The sequence below is a fragment of the Rhipicephalus microplus genome, chromosome 3 (assembly GCF_043290135.1).
Source record: "Rhipicephalus microplus isolate Deutch F79 chromosome 3, USDA_Rmic, whole genome shotgun sequence".
Classification (NCBI taxonomy): Eukaryota; Metazoa; Arthropoda; class Arachnida; order Ixodida; family Ixodidae; genus Rhipicephalus; species Rhipicephalus microplus.
Window position 1 is genome coordinate 10565001 of NC_134702.1, and position 16577 is coordinate 10581577.

The 16577-nt window shown below is 49.6% G+C and overlaps 1 protein-coding gene across 2 annotated transcripts in view; it reads left to right on the forward strand.

Annotated features, from left to right (window-relative positions):
* LOC119182544 (carboxypeptidase D) overlaps positions 1-16577 on the forward strand; it is a 155467-nt gene that overhangs the window by 17895 nt on the left and 120995 nt on the right. Inside the window, exon 1 of one of the 2 annotated variants that reach the window (XM_075888872.1) lies at positions 15930-16138. The exons of the other annotated variant lie outside the window; for it this stretch is intronic. The gene's annotated coding sequence lies outside the window, so the exon portion shown is untranslated. Of the gene's footprint in view, positions 1-15929; positions 16139-16577 lie in introns of those variants that run through there. 2 annotated transcript variants of the gene reach the window in all.

Genomic DNA, 16577 nt, shown 5'->3' on the forward strand with positions numbered 1-16577 from the left:
TACACTGTATATACCCCTTCCTCGTTTTTTTGTTTCTCAAAGGCCCCACGTGAGGGGATCAACCTGCCGAGCGGACGCCCGTGTGTGTTTCTTTGAATCGTTGGCAAACTGCCACTGATGTGCCTTATACCATGGTCGCAAGTTTCTCACACGCCGCACATTAGCCCCTTTCCTTCACCAAACGCTCTCCATATTTCCCCGTGTTGTCGAAGACACGGCCAATGCATTCTGTCTTTGCAGACGAGGATGAGATGGGCGGACCTTGAGAGATCCTCATATGCATAATCGCCAGACTCTCAAGGCGAGGCAAAAGGAACTAAAGAAACATATAGCTGTTCCTGGCTTTGGTTATATGATTTCGCCCTCCCACCCTTTGCTGTACTATACTGTACATTTTAGAAGAACAATGATTTGAGAAAGTTGGTGTGTTCATCTTGAAAACATCGCAACAACACGAGAGCAAACAAAGATACAACGGAACAGGCGCTAGTCAGCGTCTGTTCCGTTGTTCCTTTCTTGTTTGTCGTGGTGCTGTTGCGCTGTTTTCAACGCATATACTACATATGACTGCGCTTGCTCTTCTTTTTTTATCAGTTTCGTTAGCCTTTGTTCTTATATATCTTTCTCTCGGGGCCCGTAGGCAGACCTCGAACAAATGAGGCTATATAATAGAATATCTAGAAGAACAAAGACCCCTGCCTGACACTATGTAAGGCTGTCGTCCCTATCTGTCGGCGCAGGACGCCCTCCTCCATTGAAGCATGATATTTTCAACCTACCCAGTGGAACCACTCAGGCGGAAAGAGTCATTTTTGCAAATAATTTTAAGGGCGCCTTTGACAACGTTCGGCGCTTCACAATCTTGAAAAACTTACGTGCACTCAAGTGCGGCCCAAAATTGTACGCATATTTGCGGAACTTCCTTACTAAAAGACGGGTCACTATCCGCATCGGGGACCTTGAATCACAGCTCATCACCACGGGTGATTTTGGTACTCCCAAAGGGGCTGTCCTTTTTCCGCTCCTCTTCAATATAGCCTTCATGCACCTCCCAGAGGCCCTAAACCAAATTTTAGAAATACGTCACGCTATCTATGCTGATGACGTTACAATCTGGTGCCGTTCTGGCAACCTGGGTCAGATAGAAGTCCTTCAACAGGCTGCCTCGTCGTAGAAGAGACAGGGTGCAAGAGTGGCCCGAAATTTGAAATCCTTGTATAATAAGGAAGAAGACATCTGACACAACCTCGCTCAACGTACAACTCAACGGAACCCGAATTAAATATAGGTTGAAACCATCTGAATTCTTGGGGCCCACTTCTACAATCGGGACAACTCATTTGTTATACATAAACTAAGAACGTCCTGTCTACAGATTCCTCGTACGATTAGTCGTGTGGCTATAGACGACGAGGTATGAAAGAACGCGACAAAATGCTACTTATTCAGGCATTTGTTATTATCGCATAACCTATAGCTTTCCTTACCTGAGGATCTTGAAAGCAGAGGAGCACAAAATAGACAAATTCGTACGTGTGAATCTTAAGGAGGCTCTGAACCTTCCCCATAAACACTCACGGAACGTCTGTTTCAAATGAAGCTCCACCATACCGCATCTGAACTATTCCAAGCACACCAAATGAATCAAGTCATGCACCTTGCCATCTCTAAAACATTACGGAAAACACGGAACGGAAAACATTATCAGAACTTGGTGTCAAAGCCCCCATTCAAATAGGAGCGAAGCAACGAATCCCACATAAATGGAGGCATGGCTTTACCATAAAACCAGTACCATGAAATGTGCATCCACAGTTCCACGAACATCGACTTCGGGCCAAAGCGCACATGTACTCACACATTGAGGGCGCCTTCTTTGTCGACCAGTGAACGGCAAATACATGGCAAGCGTCATTCAAGAAAAACATATCGACTGTATATCAGCCCAGGACACAGACGAAGCAGGAATTGCCCTCGCCCTACGAAACTTCGAGTCCCCATTCTAACAGATTCACAAGCAGTATGCCAAAATTTCAGTAAAAGCTACATTAGCCCCATTGCACACCGAATCCTTACACAGCTATCGGCCACACATTCAGAAGCAGAATGAAAACAGCTGATATGGATACTCGGCCACTGCTAGTTAGGAACAATGAGCTCGCCCAAACCGCGGCCCGAGAATTACTCTTCCGGACCTCTGACTCCAGCTTATCTCATCCACCCTCGGCTGTGCGTGTGAACCCGCTTCTCAAGTACACACGTATACGGAAATTCTGCAAAAGCAAAGGCTCGAGAGACCGAAACTTCCACCCCTAGGGCCAAACCTCACTAAGGAATCGCAGGTACCGTGGCGTCGCCTACAGACGCTGGCCTACCCCAATCCGTGCATACATACTGTCAAAGATAGGTCCCGAAACACACACACACACACACACACACACACACACACACACACACACACACACACACACACACGCACACGCACACACACACACTCTCCACAGTGCATGCTCTGCGCCAATATAACAGCCACCCTGTACCACATGGCACAGTGCATGTCTGCGCCAATAAAACAGCCACCCTGTATCACATGGTATGAGAATGTCCACGAAATCTCCCAAATTCGCAACCCAGGACCCAACACGGCATGGAAGGGTGGGAGGCAGCTGCTCTGCGCAGCTCGGATCCGAAGACCCAGCGGTCCTGGTGAAACATGCGAGGACAGCGGTCCGCGTCAATGGGATCCCGGACTAAGAATCCTACTCAACGATCTACTCATGTATAAGATATAATAGACATTTTATTCTCTCTTCTCTCAAACTTGACAGTTCTACTCATAGAGGAATTCTGCGCATGCCTATGAGCAGCACTGATTGGTCAACCTCCCTGCCTTTTCTCTCTCTCTCTCCCCTCAGGGGGGGGGGGGGGGGGTGGACGAAGGTTTGTTCTAGCGTCCCCACCTGTTAAGTTAACGTATAAAACTGGTTTGCGCCCCCCCCCCTTTAGGTGACTAGGGAAGACGGCCGCCCCCCCCCCCCCTCCCGTGCGATTGCCTATCGTTCTACTACGAAACTTCTATATCGTGTATGTGTCGCAGTAATTAGACAAACCGCACTACTGACCACTGAATGATCCACTAAAAATTCACAAGGGAACGCACGTTGCAGCCTCCCTTGTTAACTGCACCGATTGCTTGAGTAGTGATTGAGCACGTGCCAATTCTTGACAATGATCACTTCTCACCGATGTGACACAATCCTGGGCCCTAACAGCTCTGCTATTAAACAAAGAAGAAACAGAGAAATAGCAGGGCTCTGCTTGTCTTCGTCGTTCATGTATAACGCATTCGTTCCGATCAGTGCGGTGTATAAGTATGCCGCGAGCGCACAACGACAGATAATCAAAGGACGCGCAACCAAACGGCGCACTGCGAATGCATCGTCTGAGAACGAGTTTTTCGATGCCACCGCCGGAGTCTCGTCCGCCCATACGGAGATATCGCACCAGATGGGAAGTATGCCGGGACGTGATCTGCCGCACGCTCGGCTTATATGGGCGGGAACATTTACGTCAAGGACATATGTATATAATGGATGCCGCGTTTAAGCACTGCTCCGTTCAATATACAGAGTGCAGTTATGTGCCAAACGACAGGACCGCGTCCTAAGAATAGTTAGTGAGCCTGAAAGTTGCGTAACCTTGGTGTTTGGAGGCTTTATTTAGTCACCCAAGTACAGCTTCGCGTACTTCATGCTACTGTGCACGTTCAAGACAAGGGCGAGTCCTCTGGGCGCGATGGTGTAGGGTTTACGGGACTCAGCTTCTGGCTCCAAGGTCGCGGAGTCGATTCCTGCCGCGGCGATCACTTTTGGTGTATAGGTGAAATGCCAGAAACCTGCGTGCGGGGTCAGTTAATACCACACTGCATAATCAAAATAATAAGCCCCGCATGGTAGAAATTTCTGGGAATCTTCTCTATGACGTGCCTCCTAATGATGTCGTGGTTTTTACGCGTAAAACTCCAGCATTATTGTATCAAGTAGATGGCGATTTTATACGACAATACACGGTTGACGCATCACAAGCGATTGTGCCGACGAAAAACGCGAGTGTTTAGTTTTATCCTTTTCAATTGTTATATAAAAACGGCCACAAAACAAGCGTTACTCTTTCCCACCGCGTCACTCATGTGCGGGCTTCGTACAAAATTAAAATTAAAAATAAACAAAAACAAACAAGAACGCGAAAAGAAGTCGCTCAAACCAAACAAGCTAAGTGAAGCAGAGTGGATGAATGGTATCACTGTACTAAATATAGAACGCTTACTGCCACTCATGCTGAGATATAATGATGTAGACAAACACTCCAGTGCGTTCGTGAGCTTCGTGACTGATGACAGCCGCTACTCCCTTGGGCGTGCAAAGACCTCATCAGTAGCCCCAAATATTATCTACTACGGAAACAACAGTGCGTGGAGGCAACTGCGCACCATCATGCGCCGCTGCTGTCGCTGCAGAGAAGGCCGATGGGCGCCGAAGGAGCGTGCCGACGTTGCCGGCACGGGCGGAAGGAGTATACGTGTAACGACGAGCGCCAGATATCGAAGGAGGTCGCCCCTGCGATGCGCGCCGAAAAGCTCTCGGCGACAGCGACTCCACCGGTATTACGCAAGCTTGCGCACTGTCAAATTCCGCAACGTGTTTCTCAAGTTGTGCCATGGGCGTTGGCAGGGATCGAGGGGGAGGAGCGCAAGAAAGGGGCACTCCCACTCCCCCTCATTCCAAGCCGCTCCAGTACTGAAATGAACAACCTGCGGGTTGGGCGCCTAGTATGCTTCATTAAACACTATTTGTATTCTGCAAAACAACGCAAATCTGAAGGAGCATTTGCGAATTTATAGAGGAATGGCTGATACTGTAAGGAAACTGTTGTGGCGCTGGCTACAAACACAATTTTCCTAGCGTGTTTGGTAAGTATTATCTGCGAAGTTTCCTGGAAGATCCAATACTCGATATGGTGAACAAAGAAGCAGTCAAATAGTCGGCGCCGTTCGTAAAGGAACTTCTGGTATGCTTACGGCAAAATCGAGCACTGCTGTATGGAACTTGAATTGGGGCGAATTTCTAAGCAGTTTCAAACTTGTAGCTGCTTGTACACAGATGCGTTTAGAGTCTCAAACTCGTTTGCATCGGCCGCTAGGGGGCGTCATGCGTTTTCTTTCTTCTTTAAAGTGGGGTGCAGAGAGACTGTAATATAAACACAAGACTTCCATGTATACGGCACTTTACGAAAAGTGGGGCGAGTGTGTTCTGCTCTGCGACGCGAATATCGGAGTCGCTGCTCCTTTTGAAGGGACGCCCGAATCGCGACGAGGGCGGTTCGCGTTGGCACCGAGGAGGTCCGTGTCTTTTGGCTGGAGTGAGTCGCTGACACGCGCGTCCGCGTTCTGGAACATTCATTCTATTATACCACGCTCGGCGAGTCGTCGCAAGTTGAATGCAACCAACCGGGCGTGGTGCTAGGGCAGAGCTCTTTGCCGTTTCAATTGTCGCCTCCTCCCTGCCTCGCCCTCGTGTCCCGGTTACGGACGTGTCGTGCTATCCCAATACGAACGGCCAGAGCAGGCAAGACCCTCTTTCGCCAGCTGGAGGACAAGTGTTCTGGAGGAGAAACGATGACGTCACGTGCATGCGCAAAAAAGAGCATCCCCCCCTCCTTCACCTCCCACTCCCACCCGACAGTCATCTAAAAATGGCTTCGTTTTCTTTCGGGCTAGACTAATATTACGTTGAGGGAGAGGTGGTGGGGCTGTGTGGTGGAACTTGGTTGGTTTGATGGAACCTGGTTGTGTGGAACTTGGTTAATGGAGAACCGTGCTCATACGCCTATGGATAGCACTATACGCCTACTAGCCGTATCTGTTCAAAAATTCAAAGAGGCACGAACACACAGGTAATGTTTCTGACAAAGTTCAACGTAATGACAAAGTTCAAAGTTCAACGTGACAAAGTTCAACGTAACATCTGGACACACATGTTCAATATAAACGTTTCATTCGCCATCGTACGCAATCACTCTTTTTTTTAACTGCCGCATGAGGAATGGAAGCTACGGAAGGGCTGCCCCCCCCCCCCCCATTCTTGACTCCAGCAAGCACAATTCTTTTATGTTTATGCCATTTTCTTATATCGACTGATACTTCCCCTTGCCCGAGATGATATATTCCCAGCACCGAAAGTGTTAAATGACTGAAAGTGCAATATTTGCGACTAGATTAGTAACTATCCGGGGCAATCAATGCGATTCCTTCGCTATAGAGTCTCCTGGAGACGGGAAGGTTGAAACGTGATCTGGCGAATCCAACCACGAGTGCGTAGCTACTGAGCCGTGCTCTGAATTACGTTAAAGACGGTGGCGCAAACCAGTTTTCGTTGCATGCGATGCGCTGCGAGTTTCGCAAGAGGAAAGTCAGTCGGCTCAAACTGAACTACTGAAGGCTCGTTTGGCTTTCAACGCGGCTTTTTGACGGTGCAATGAAGCAACTATAAACCCAAGAGCTTCTGCCTTTTCTCTACCGTTGATCATTTCTACTTCTTAAAAGACTACGATTAGTTCAGCAATTTAATGCGAGTCTTTTTTTTTCATATTGGCACATATCTTTTGCGATGCTCCGTTAGATCACAGGAAGATACTATTTCTGTAATGAAAATCACAGCTGAGTGGCGTTATGCGGTTGGTTGACGCAGTAGCAATATAAAACATTACATTTCAAGAACACGTATCGAGTGGACCGTCATGTTATTATTATATCACGTGCTTGCTTCGTGAAAGATTACGGGTTAGTTTATGCACATTCGTCTCAAAAGTATTTCTAGAAGCGCATAAAACTTGTCAGCATTGTTTTCCGCGTACATGCCAATCCATGCGGACAATATCCAATGCTAAGAAAAGCAAACTGTGTGAACATGATGGCAATGCGTTAGCTTCGCCGTAGCACACGCAATATCGTGGTGCACGCGTTCTGTTGGAGTCGCAAATGTGAACACATGGCGCTGAAGCCTCTTGGGTTCCTGCTGTGTTTAGCAACGTCTACCGGAAGGCAAAGAAATAATAATTCTGCTGGTTTAGCGTCCCCAAACCACCATATGATCATGATAGACGCCGTAGTGGAGGGCTCCGAAAATTTCGACCTCTTAGTGTTATTTAACGTGCACCGAAATCTGAGTACACGTACCTCAAGCATTTTCGCCTTCATAGAAAATGCAGCCGTCAAGACCGGGATTTGATTCCGTGACCACCGTGTCAGCAGTTCAGCAATACAAACACTAGAACACTGTGGCGGAGCGGGTGACGAAGGAAGTTATGATGAATGAAATGGGGACGAAGTTTACGTGAGACAACGAAGTTCCTCAATTTTCAGTGATAAGATAAGCCATTTATTTTAAAGGAGTCGTGAAAATGCGAACTGGCATAGGGGCCTCCACATGTCGACTCTGACTTTCTTGTGCTTTCAAACATACGATGCGAGTTCGTATGTTCGTCTTCAAGTGGTGGTTTGAGAGTGCTCGGGGAGAAAGGAAGCAAAGGCAGCTCCGAGAGGAAGGAAACAGAAACGAGTTCTGCGGAAACCCGCAAGGTGGCGATAGGGTTATGAAAGGGAAATAAGCCAACCAGCCGTTTGTAGCACGCAGCCACAAGGAAATCCGTACGGATTTCTCAAAAAGACAAGCTTCTTAAACAACCCTTGAAACGTGCCTGGGGTTCTGTTCCACATGTGCAAAACTACAGGACCCCTATGTACACATCTAAGACAGCAAGAAGGCGAAAACCATCTTCTTGTTTTCCTGAGTCGATGTTTTCTTTCTGCTCCGCCACCCTCTGAAGGCTTTCTGCACTTAACGCATGGCCTCCAAAATCGCAGGTACCTCACCTGGTTTGGCACTGCCTCCGTGATCGGATCACCGCTGACCACAGTGTCAAGTGATGACGTAATAATATAACGTCAGATCATGTGACGTCACAAATTTTAGACACTTGTGACGTTATGTTGGTTCCGCCATCACATGACGCATTTTTTGCATCACTCGAGTTGACGCTGGCGAGAGACGCCGACGGAGGACGCCGGTCAATTGTCGCGTTTATAGAGGATCGTATGATTACGTCTTAATAGTATCTGGCCACTACATGTATAATACATTAAAAACTGATTGATTGATTGATTGATTGATTGATTGGATTGATTGGGAAGGCTACTGATGAGGCTAACCGGTATAGCACAGTTCATGGCGACAGCAGGTAGAGCTTTCGGTCTGACGAAGGGGGGTGTTTGACCGAGGACAATTAATAAAGATGGGTATTTTTCAAGGTTTTGAACAAGCCTCTCCCCTACCTCCTGAAAAAAAACTCATGGCTTCGGGCTTGGCTAGATACCATGTATACTAAGATTTCGGCGCACGTTGAAGAAACCCAAGTGACTGAAATTTCCGAAGCCCACCACAACGGCGTACTTCACGATCATATCGTGATTTTGGAACGTAAAACGCTCGGAACACCGAGGTCAGAAAATTTTTATAAAGAGAAATATGTGAACTTTTGCTTTGTGAACATACTACCGCAAGACGTTTTTGTGAATACGTGCTGTATTAAGGCAGTTACAGGGGTTAGAACATAGCTTTCAGCTGGTTTCAAATTTTCGCGCGGCCTCGCCACTCTTTTTCCTCACTCTCTCTACCCACACAGGGAAGGGAAGGCGTAGCCCATCGTCACTGGTTTAGACCAATAGACGAGCTGCGTGCTTCGTCAAGTCGGCGAACGGCGACTTTGCGTCACTATATACGACTGAAAGGACGATTGGTCATGCTATATGAAAGGAGCGCGGGAATTATTTTTCGAAATGGAGTCTCTGCGTGGTGTACAGTGTTGTAGCATTCGGACACCGTGATCGCCGTGGTCTACTCTACGGGATCTCCGAGCTTCTTTTAGGGGTGTAAAAAGAAAAAAGTCGGAGCTTGTTGACTGGCCCTTTAAGTCGAAAGTTTCATATCGTCCACAAAAGGCGAAAAGTGACCGTTGGCGTCCTGCGGGGCCGGCGTCAGCACTGCGTGATGCAGGAAATCATCATCGCGTGATAAAGTCAACATACACGTTATCATAACGTCACAAATCGCCAAAATATGTGACGCCTCAATGACGTCATACCACTTGACGTCATGTGATGACGTCACCACATGGCATCGTTGCTTGGCCACAGGTGGGCCGATCTTGGAGGCAGTGCAAAGCTACGTTAGGTGCGTGAAACTTTCAGGAGGGGAGAGGGGTGTAAACCCATCGTCTGAAAAGTAAAAGAAGACGTATTTCGCCTACGAGTGGTCTTGGTTAATGCGTAAGGGGCCTTGTTAGTTAACATCTTGGCGTATTTGTTGGCTCTCTTGCGCTGACTGATGAAGTGTACAACAGTACCGCTAGGGCAACAACGAAAACAAACAAAAATAGGAGGCAGAAGCAATGAGAACATAAACGAGGTTAACAGCGTCCACCAAGAAAGAAAACGAAACAGGAGACGGCGGTGGTTCATCAACCGATGAAATGGCAGCGAGGAGGTTACAATATAAGCAAACAAATGGGGGTCTTCGCGCACCCTGCACCATCATATATATATATATAGCAGAGTGGACGCAGTAAATTGGACAGGATCGGGAGAGCCTCATTTTTGTCAGCAGCGTCCGTCATTATGATCGGTAGGCCGGGCACGTCAGTCAGTGACGGGCTGAGTGAGGCGCCGGGCCTATAAAGGCGTCCCGGCATCGCGTAAAGACAGGTGCCGACCGAGGTGCGCGGACTTCATGACGGGCCGCTCCTCTGCCCCGACTGGCCCGCCTTTTAAACAGTGTACCTGCGAAAACGAGAGAAAAAAATGAGAGAGAACCGAGAACTTGCTGCTGAGTTAGCTAACACACAGCGTTGAGGGAAAGCTCTAGATGCTGTTGTGATCGGCCCCCATGTCTGGGCGCCGCTTGGACGCGTGGAATGGTTCCGGCTTCGCAGCGCGTCCTGAGACGTCCAGAATCGGCAACAACACAGCAGTAGTACTGCGAATTCCTTAGAGTCGTCGGCTCGTCTTGCCAAAAGCCCTTTGGGCACGCACGACCGACGGATTACCGAGGGGGGGCTGTTCGCTGTCTGGGCTGCCTAGAAGGAGTGGTCATTGCTTGGGTCGTCAACATTCAGCGGACAATGAGCCGAGCGCTTTGTATCCATCTTCGGGGACATTCCTCACGTTCCATGGCGCCTTTCCCGAGCGATGTCTCCTCGAAGAGTCATCTCGGCGCGTACGACTCCCCGTTCTCGCCCTGTGCCAGTGGTGTCGTGTATTGTGTGTGTTACACCCTCGCCGGGCAGCGAACTGGGCGGGCCTCTCCTCCCTTCCTGGGTTGGAAAGGAGGCGGTGTGACTTTCTCCCTTCGGGGGCATAAAAACGCGAGCGCAAGACGCTCGGAGAGAGAGCTTCCTTCCATCATCTAGTATGATGCTTACTCCATGTAACACGCTACCTTCAACATCATGTAATATAGTGTAAATAAATCGTTCAAGTTATCAGCTCCGGCTCCTCGGCCCGTCTTCGCCCTGACCCTTGGAGGGCTCCGGGCCCGACAAATTCCCCCAGTCACGACAGTGGATGGCAGCGGTGGGATGATCTGCGCAGGAATTCGACTCCGGCTTGGTGAGTGCACGACCTTTTCTCCTTGAGAGTTGCCAGGCTTAAATTAGTTCTTCCTGGTAACAAGAGTGTTGGAAGCCTGTTCACGGGAACCTTGCTTCAACGCTTTCCCTTGAGAAACTTGTCGGCAGAAAAGTAGCGGCCATGGCTTGGAGAAAGTTGCACAGATCGGACCTAGACGTGATATGCGGGGAATTCGGGATTGATTGCGGGACGTCTTGACGCGCTTAAGGAACGCGGGCCTCACTGTTAAAGCAGAAAAGTGTCAATTGGGACAGGCGGAAGTAGAGTATCTAGGGCACATTGTTGGGCGAGGATGCCGGCGGCCCCACGAGGTAAAACTTGCCGCCATCGAGAACTATCCCCGACCTGTCACTAAAACTGATATCAGGGCCTTTCTAGGCCTCACTGGATATTACCAACACTATATCCCCAACTATTCACAGATCGCCAGTCCTCTGACCGACAGTTTAAGGAAGGGAGAGCCCGTTAAGGTCCAGTGGGACGAGTTAAGGGAAAGTTCGTTCCAGGCTTTGAAAGCAGCACTGACGTCTCAACCGATTTTACGAGCTCCGGATTATAACCGACCTTTTGTACTTCAGTGCGACGCTAGTGAAAGGGGTCTTGGGGCTGTTCTGAGTCAGCGAGATGAAAGTAGAGAGGAGCACCCCGTGCTTTTCATTAGTCGTAAGCTTTCAACACGTGAGGAGGCTTATAGCACCTCAGAGAAAGAGTGTGCATGCTTAGTATGGGCTATTCACAAGCTTCGGTGCTACTTGGCCGGCTCGCCCTTTCTTGTCGAGACAGATCACTGTCCCTTGTCATGGCTTCGGAATATGTCGCCTAAAAATGGCCGCCTACTGAGATGGAGTTTGGCACTGCAAGAACATAATTTTGAGATCCGCTACAAAAAGGGGCGGGATAATGGAAATGCCGATGCTCTCAGCCGAGGCTTCCTGTGATAAGGAGCAAGCGCATTCCGATTGAGTTACGACAGCCAGTGTTTTTATTTTGTTATGTCATTCCGTGTATCTTTTCGTTTTTCGTTTTGGATTTTTTTTTTTTAACCTTTACTGCATGGTGAACCTGTTACTTAGTCTGCCTGCCAAGGCCAGACGTTGAGAAAGGGATATAATTTGTTAGTTGAGTTTCCCGACCTTCTCACTTCTCACTCGCCATTTGCCTCAAAGCTATGCGACTTGCGGCTTGAGTGCAATTTATTTAAGGTAACTTCTTCAAAACTTTAGGAGCGTTGCCATATTGCTTTGTTTAGGGACGTTCCGAGCAACGTTCTAGTGTGGCTGCTTTTATGCCGACAACGGGCTAAGAGTTCAGTAGCCTGGCATATCTCGGGAGGGGTGGTGTACCGCCTTGTCGCTGCTTGGGTACTGTGCGGATTTGATCACTAATGTCAGTCCCAGCCTTCGACCTGCGGGGGCCCCTTCGACGGAGAGGCACTACTTACGGACCTGCTGACCCCACTTGAGCGAGAGAGAAAACCTGAGCCGCAGCCGTTCCAGAGCTGCTGCGCTGCCAGGCCTCTTCAAGGTGCAGCGTTGGGCTGCCCATCTACGAGTCCTTTTCCCGGCGGCGGACGAGCTGTTGTGATCGGCCCCCATGTCTGGGCGCCGCTTGGACGCGTGGAATGGTTCCGGCTTCGCAGCGCGTCCTGAGACGTCCAGAATCGGCAACAACACAGCAGTAGTACTGCGAATTCCTTAGAGTCGTCGGCTCGTCTTGCCAAAAGCCCTTTGGGCACGCACGACCGACGGATTACCGAGGGGGGGCTGTTCGCTGTCTGGGCTGCCTAGAAGGAGTGGTCATTGCTTGGGTCGTCAACATTCAGCGGACAATGAGCCGAGCGCTTTGTATCCATCTTCGGGGACATTCCTCACGTTCCATGGCGCCTTTCCCGAGCGATGTCTCCTCGAAGAGTCATCTCGGCGCGTACGACTCCCCGTTCTCGCCCTGTGCCAGTGGTGTCGTGTATTGTGTGTGTTACACCCTCGCCGGGCAGCGAACTGGGCGGGCCTCTCCTCCCTTCCTGGGTTGGAAAGGAGGCGGTGTGACTTTCTCCCTTCGGGGGCATAAAAACGCGAGCGCAAGACGCTCGGAGAGAGAGCTTCCTTCCATCATCTAGTATGATGCTTACTCCATGTAACACGCTACCTTCAACATCATGTAATATAGTGTAAATAAATCGTTCAAGTTATCAGCTCCGGCTCCTCGGCCCGTCTTCGCCCTGACCCTTGGAGGGCTCCGGGCCCGACAAATTCCCCCAGTCACGACAATGCCTAAGCGGCATCATAAGAGAGGAACGCTTTGTTTGTCTGTCTATGTTTGTTCGCTTGCTTGCTTCTTTGTGTGTAGCCTCAAAACTGCAGCAGATACCCAAGGGGATTGGCTAAGAAAACGTATTGTAGCCTGTGGATTATTACTACAGCATCCCTTACTAATGCATAACTAAAAAATGTAAAAAAAGTTACAAAGAGAGCGAGGAAAAGAGAGAGAGTCGAAAAACAAAAGGGAAATATTTCTTCTCTGTGGAAATCTAAAATCAAGATGGGAGCCGACAATGGAAACACGTAGTGTGGTAATCAGGGTGAACAGTGGAAGTGCCTTAGGCAGTCTGGCTGACGTTCTCATAGAAGGACCTATTTTCGTCAAAGGCGCCTTGTCATACTTTGCGTGTCAGTCTTAAGGCTGTTAGTAGTGACGTCATGTTCTGGTGGTGGTATGTGTCCTTGATGGTAATCGCCGTCCTGTTCCATCATCTTCCTGTAGAATTACTTAGCGCAAGAAAGACACACAATCGCTTGGCCCTTGTGAGTTTTTTTTTTTTGTCTGTGTGTGTGTGCTTATCATCGTTGTCTTTCACCGGCTCACAAGGCAGTCAGAGCCCTCTTGCGCTTCCTGAGGACTACGGACCTATGTACCACATCTCGCTGCATACGCGTACTCAAAATTTTATCCTCTCTTTCCCTTCTCTATCTCTCATCTTCATGTTCCCATTTCCCCTTCTCCCAGCATAGGGAAGCAAATTGGGCATGTGCCTGGTTAACATCCCTGCCTTCTCCCTTGCTGTTCTTCCTTCCTTCCTTGTTGTGTGCTGCGTTTTTCTTGCGCTATGTAATTCTTGACAGTAAGCTCCAACTAGGCCTTCGAAAGGTTCAATTCACTATACTACTTCGTGCGCAGGACGTATCGGAAAAGAAGTCAGATAGGAGAGGGTGTCTAAAATTTTCCCTCAAAGAGAGAGAGAGGACGATAGAGTGAGGAAGGGAGAGAGCTACGAAAGGGCTCGGCTGTTGATCCGAAGGTCATGGTTTCGACATCGCGATGGAGGTGAAATTCTAGAGGACCGTCTGCTGTGTGATGTCAGGGCACGTTAAAGATCACCAGATGGTGGAAATTTCAGGAGCCCTCCTTTACGGCGTCCCTCATAACCATATCGTGGTTTTGGCACGTAAAACCCCAACTATTATCGTTAGGGAGCTATGAAAGCATAAATACAATTTTTTAGAACGGAATACCTGTGAGCATATAATATGAAGAGATATAAGCTGTCTGCCTGTAGGCTGCATGCGATGCCAGCAATTTCAAAAACAGTGTGACAGACGGAACACAAATAAATGACTCTCCGCACAGTGCGGTAGCTTCCACGCATGCCGCATTCTTTTACACAATGTTTTACCTACTCTGGCAGCACGTATAGCGCAGCAAATATTTTACCAGAAAGAGCAGGTCATCGTCATCATCGGCCTACAGGGCCTCTCCCATGTTCCGCCAATCAACTTGGTCTTGGGCTTGCTGCTGCCACTTCATACCTGCAAATTTCCTAATCTCATCTAGCCACCTAACTTTCTGTCTCCCCTTCACCCGCTTGCTTTCTCTTGGAATCTACTCCGCGAAGGAGCAGGGTGTGTAGCGTCAATTCAGGTAGCCTTTGCAACACGCAGCAACTCAAGCCGTATACAGCCTGGTTCATTCGTCACGACACGGAGCATGCGCATGCCGCTCAAACTTTTTACAAGAACGTGCGAAGTATCGAGTGCAGCGAAGAAAAAAAAAGTAGAGTGACCACTTCGTCGTGGAAATAATCTCTTCCGTGAGTTATCCACTTGGGTCGCTTCCAATGAGCCACTGCTACTGTATCGGGCTGTCTCCATTTGTGCGCTGCATTGCGCAATCACTGCGCATGAATACTTCCGGGCGCTTCGGTCGACCCCTCCGGCGCTGTGGCTTCGCGCCACGGTGTACCGGGCGTCGAGTGTGGTGTAGCCATGGCGGCGTGCCCGTTAACTCGAACATACGAGCGGGTGCCACGTCGCATGCAGCCGTGTAGTACTGCGCGGAAAATGCAAGGCCTCGGTGCATCTGACTGCACTTGGCGCTGTTCTGGTTGAGCTGCTTGATTCAGTGCGCTCGAATTTCCGAGCGTCGATTTTCAAGGGATTCAAATAATGGTTGGTCGCTTTCCCGACCTATACATAATAATGATTGATTGATTGATATGTGGGGTTTAACGTCCCAAAACCACTATATGATTATGAGAGACGCCGAAGTGGAGGGCTCCGGAAATTTCGACCACCTGGGGTTCTTTAACGTGCACCCAAATCTGAGCACACGGGCCTACAACATTTCCGCCTCCATCGGAAATGCAGCCGCTGCAGCCGGGATTCGATCCCACGACCTGCGGGTCGATACTTAATAAACAATAGGCAGTTTAGATTTCATATATGTTACGCTGAGATAACGCTCGTTGGGTAAGATAGCTTACTTCCATAACTTAGCGTGGGCACACAGCAGATTAGCGTATGACGCATGCACATTGGCGGCACACGCTAACGCGTTACTTCGCGTACCTTTTTCTAAGACCGGCTAATGAAGCACCGGGTTATCGGGCGGCCAATTGACGCGCGCAACTTTTCAAACGAAGCACGTACCGGCGTCCTCGTGTAGCGATTGATTCTCAGAGGCACTGCTTCCTCGAGTACGGGCGCACGTGCAATTAACATGTTCAGAAGCGGGGGCGCTCTTGGGATGCGCGTCAGAGGTCAGGAGGGCGCCACGCGAGCCGCGCAGCCCGACTTGCGCGGCGACGTGGAGCGATGCTATAGATGCGCTCCCATTGCGTCGATCAGCGGCGGCGCTGCGGCTGCGAGGAGAGCCCGCGCGCGCGACCGGGTGAAAGTGCGCGCTCACGGTGCCGGTCAGCACTTGTCCGCCGGGCACCGGGCCAGCCGGGTCAGTACGACACGGCACGTAGCGTTATTTCGAACGCCACCGACCCGGCAGACCGACGTGAGACGACCGCTCCACGCCTCCATCGTGCAACGACCGTACCGCTTCGAAACGCGCGCTCCGGCCCGTGCGCACGCGCACCTTCGAGGAGCAGACGACGCGGATCGGCGCCAGACGGTGAGTGACTGAAGACGCCGAATAAGTAATTCGGAGACCGGAGCTTTGTCAACCCGAAGAACTATCGGCTTTTTCTCCAGTTCTCCCTTTTTCACCTTAGTATGAGATGGTGAAAATAAAAGATTTTTGATTTATTAAACGGGGGCGACTTAATCTGCTCATCGCGTAATACGCAATCTCGTCATAGGTACTCACCCCGCAACGCAACAAGAGTCGGCGTTAAAACGAGCCTTGTCACCTGTCGAGTGCATTCACCCCGAAAGCCGTTTCGGAAGCTTAACTATACCGTGGCGTTACGGCTTCAGAACGAGTGTTAGAATGGTTGATTGGGCGAGTTGGTGAAACATGACTAATTATGAAATGGAAGCGCACAACGTAGAACAGACGGAAAGACAGGGACAAGCGCTAACTACCAACTGAAAGTTTATTCGGAAAAATA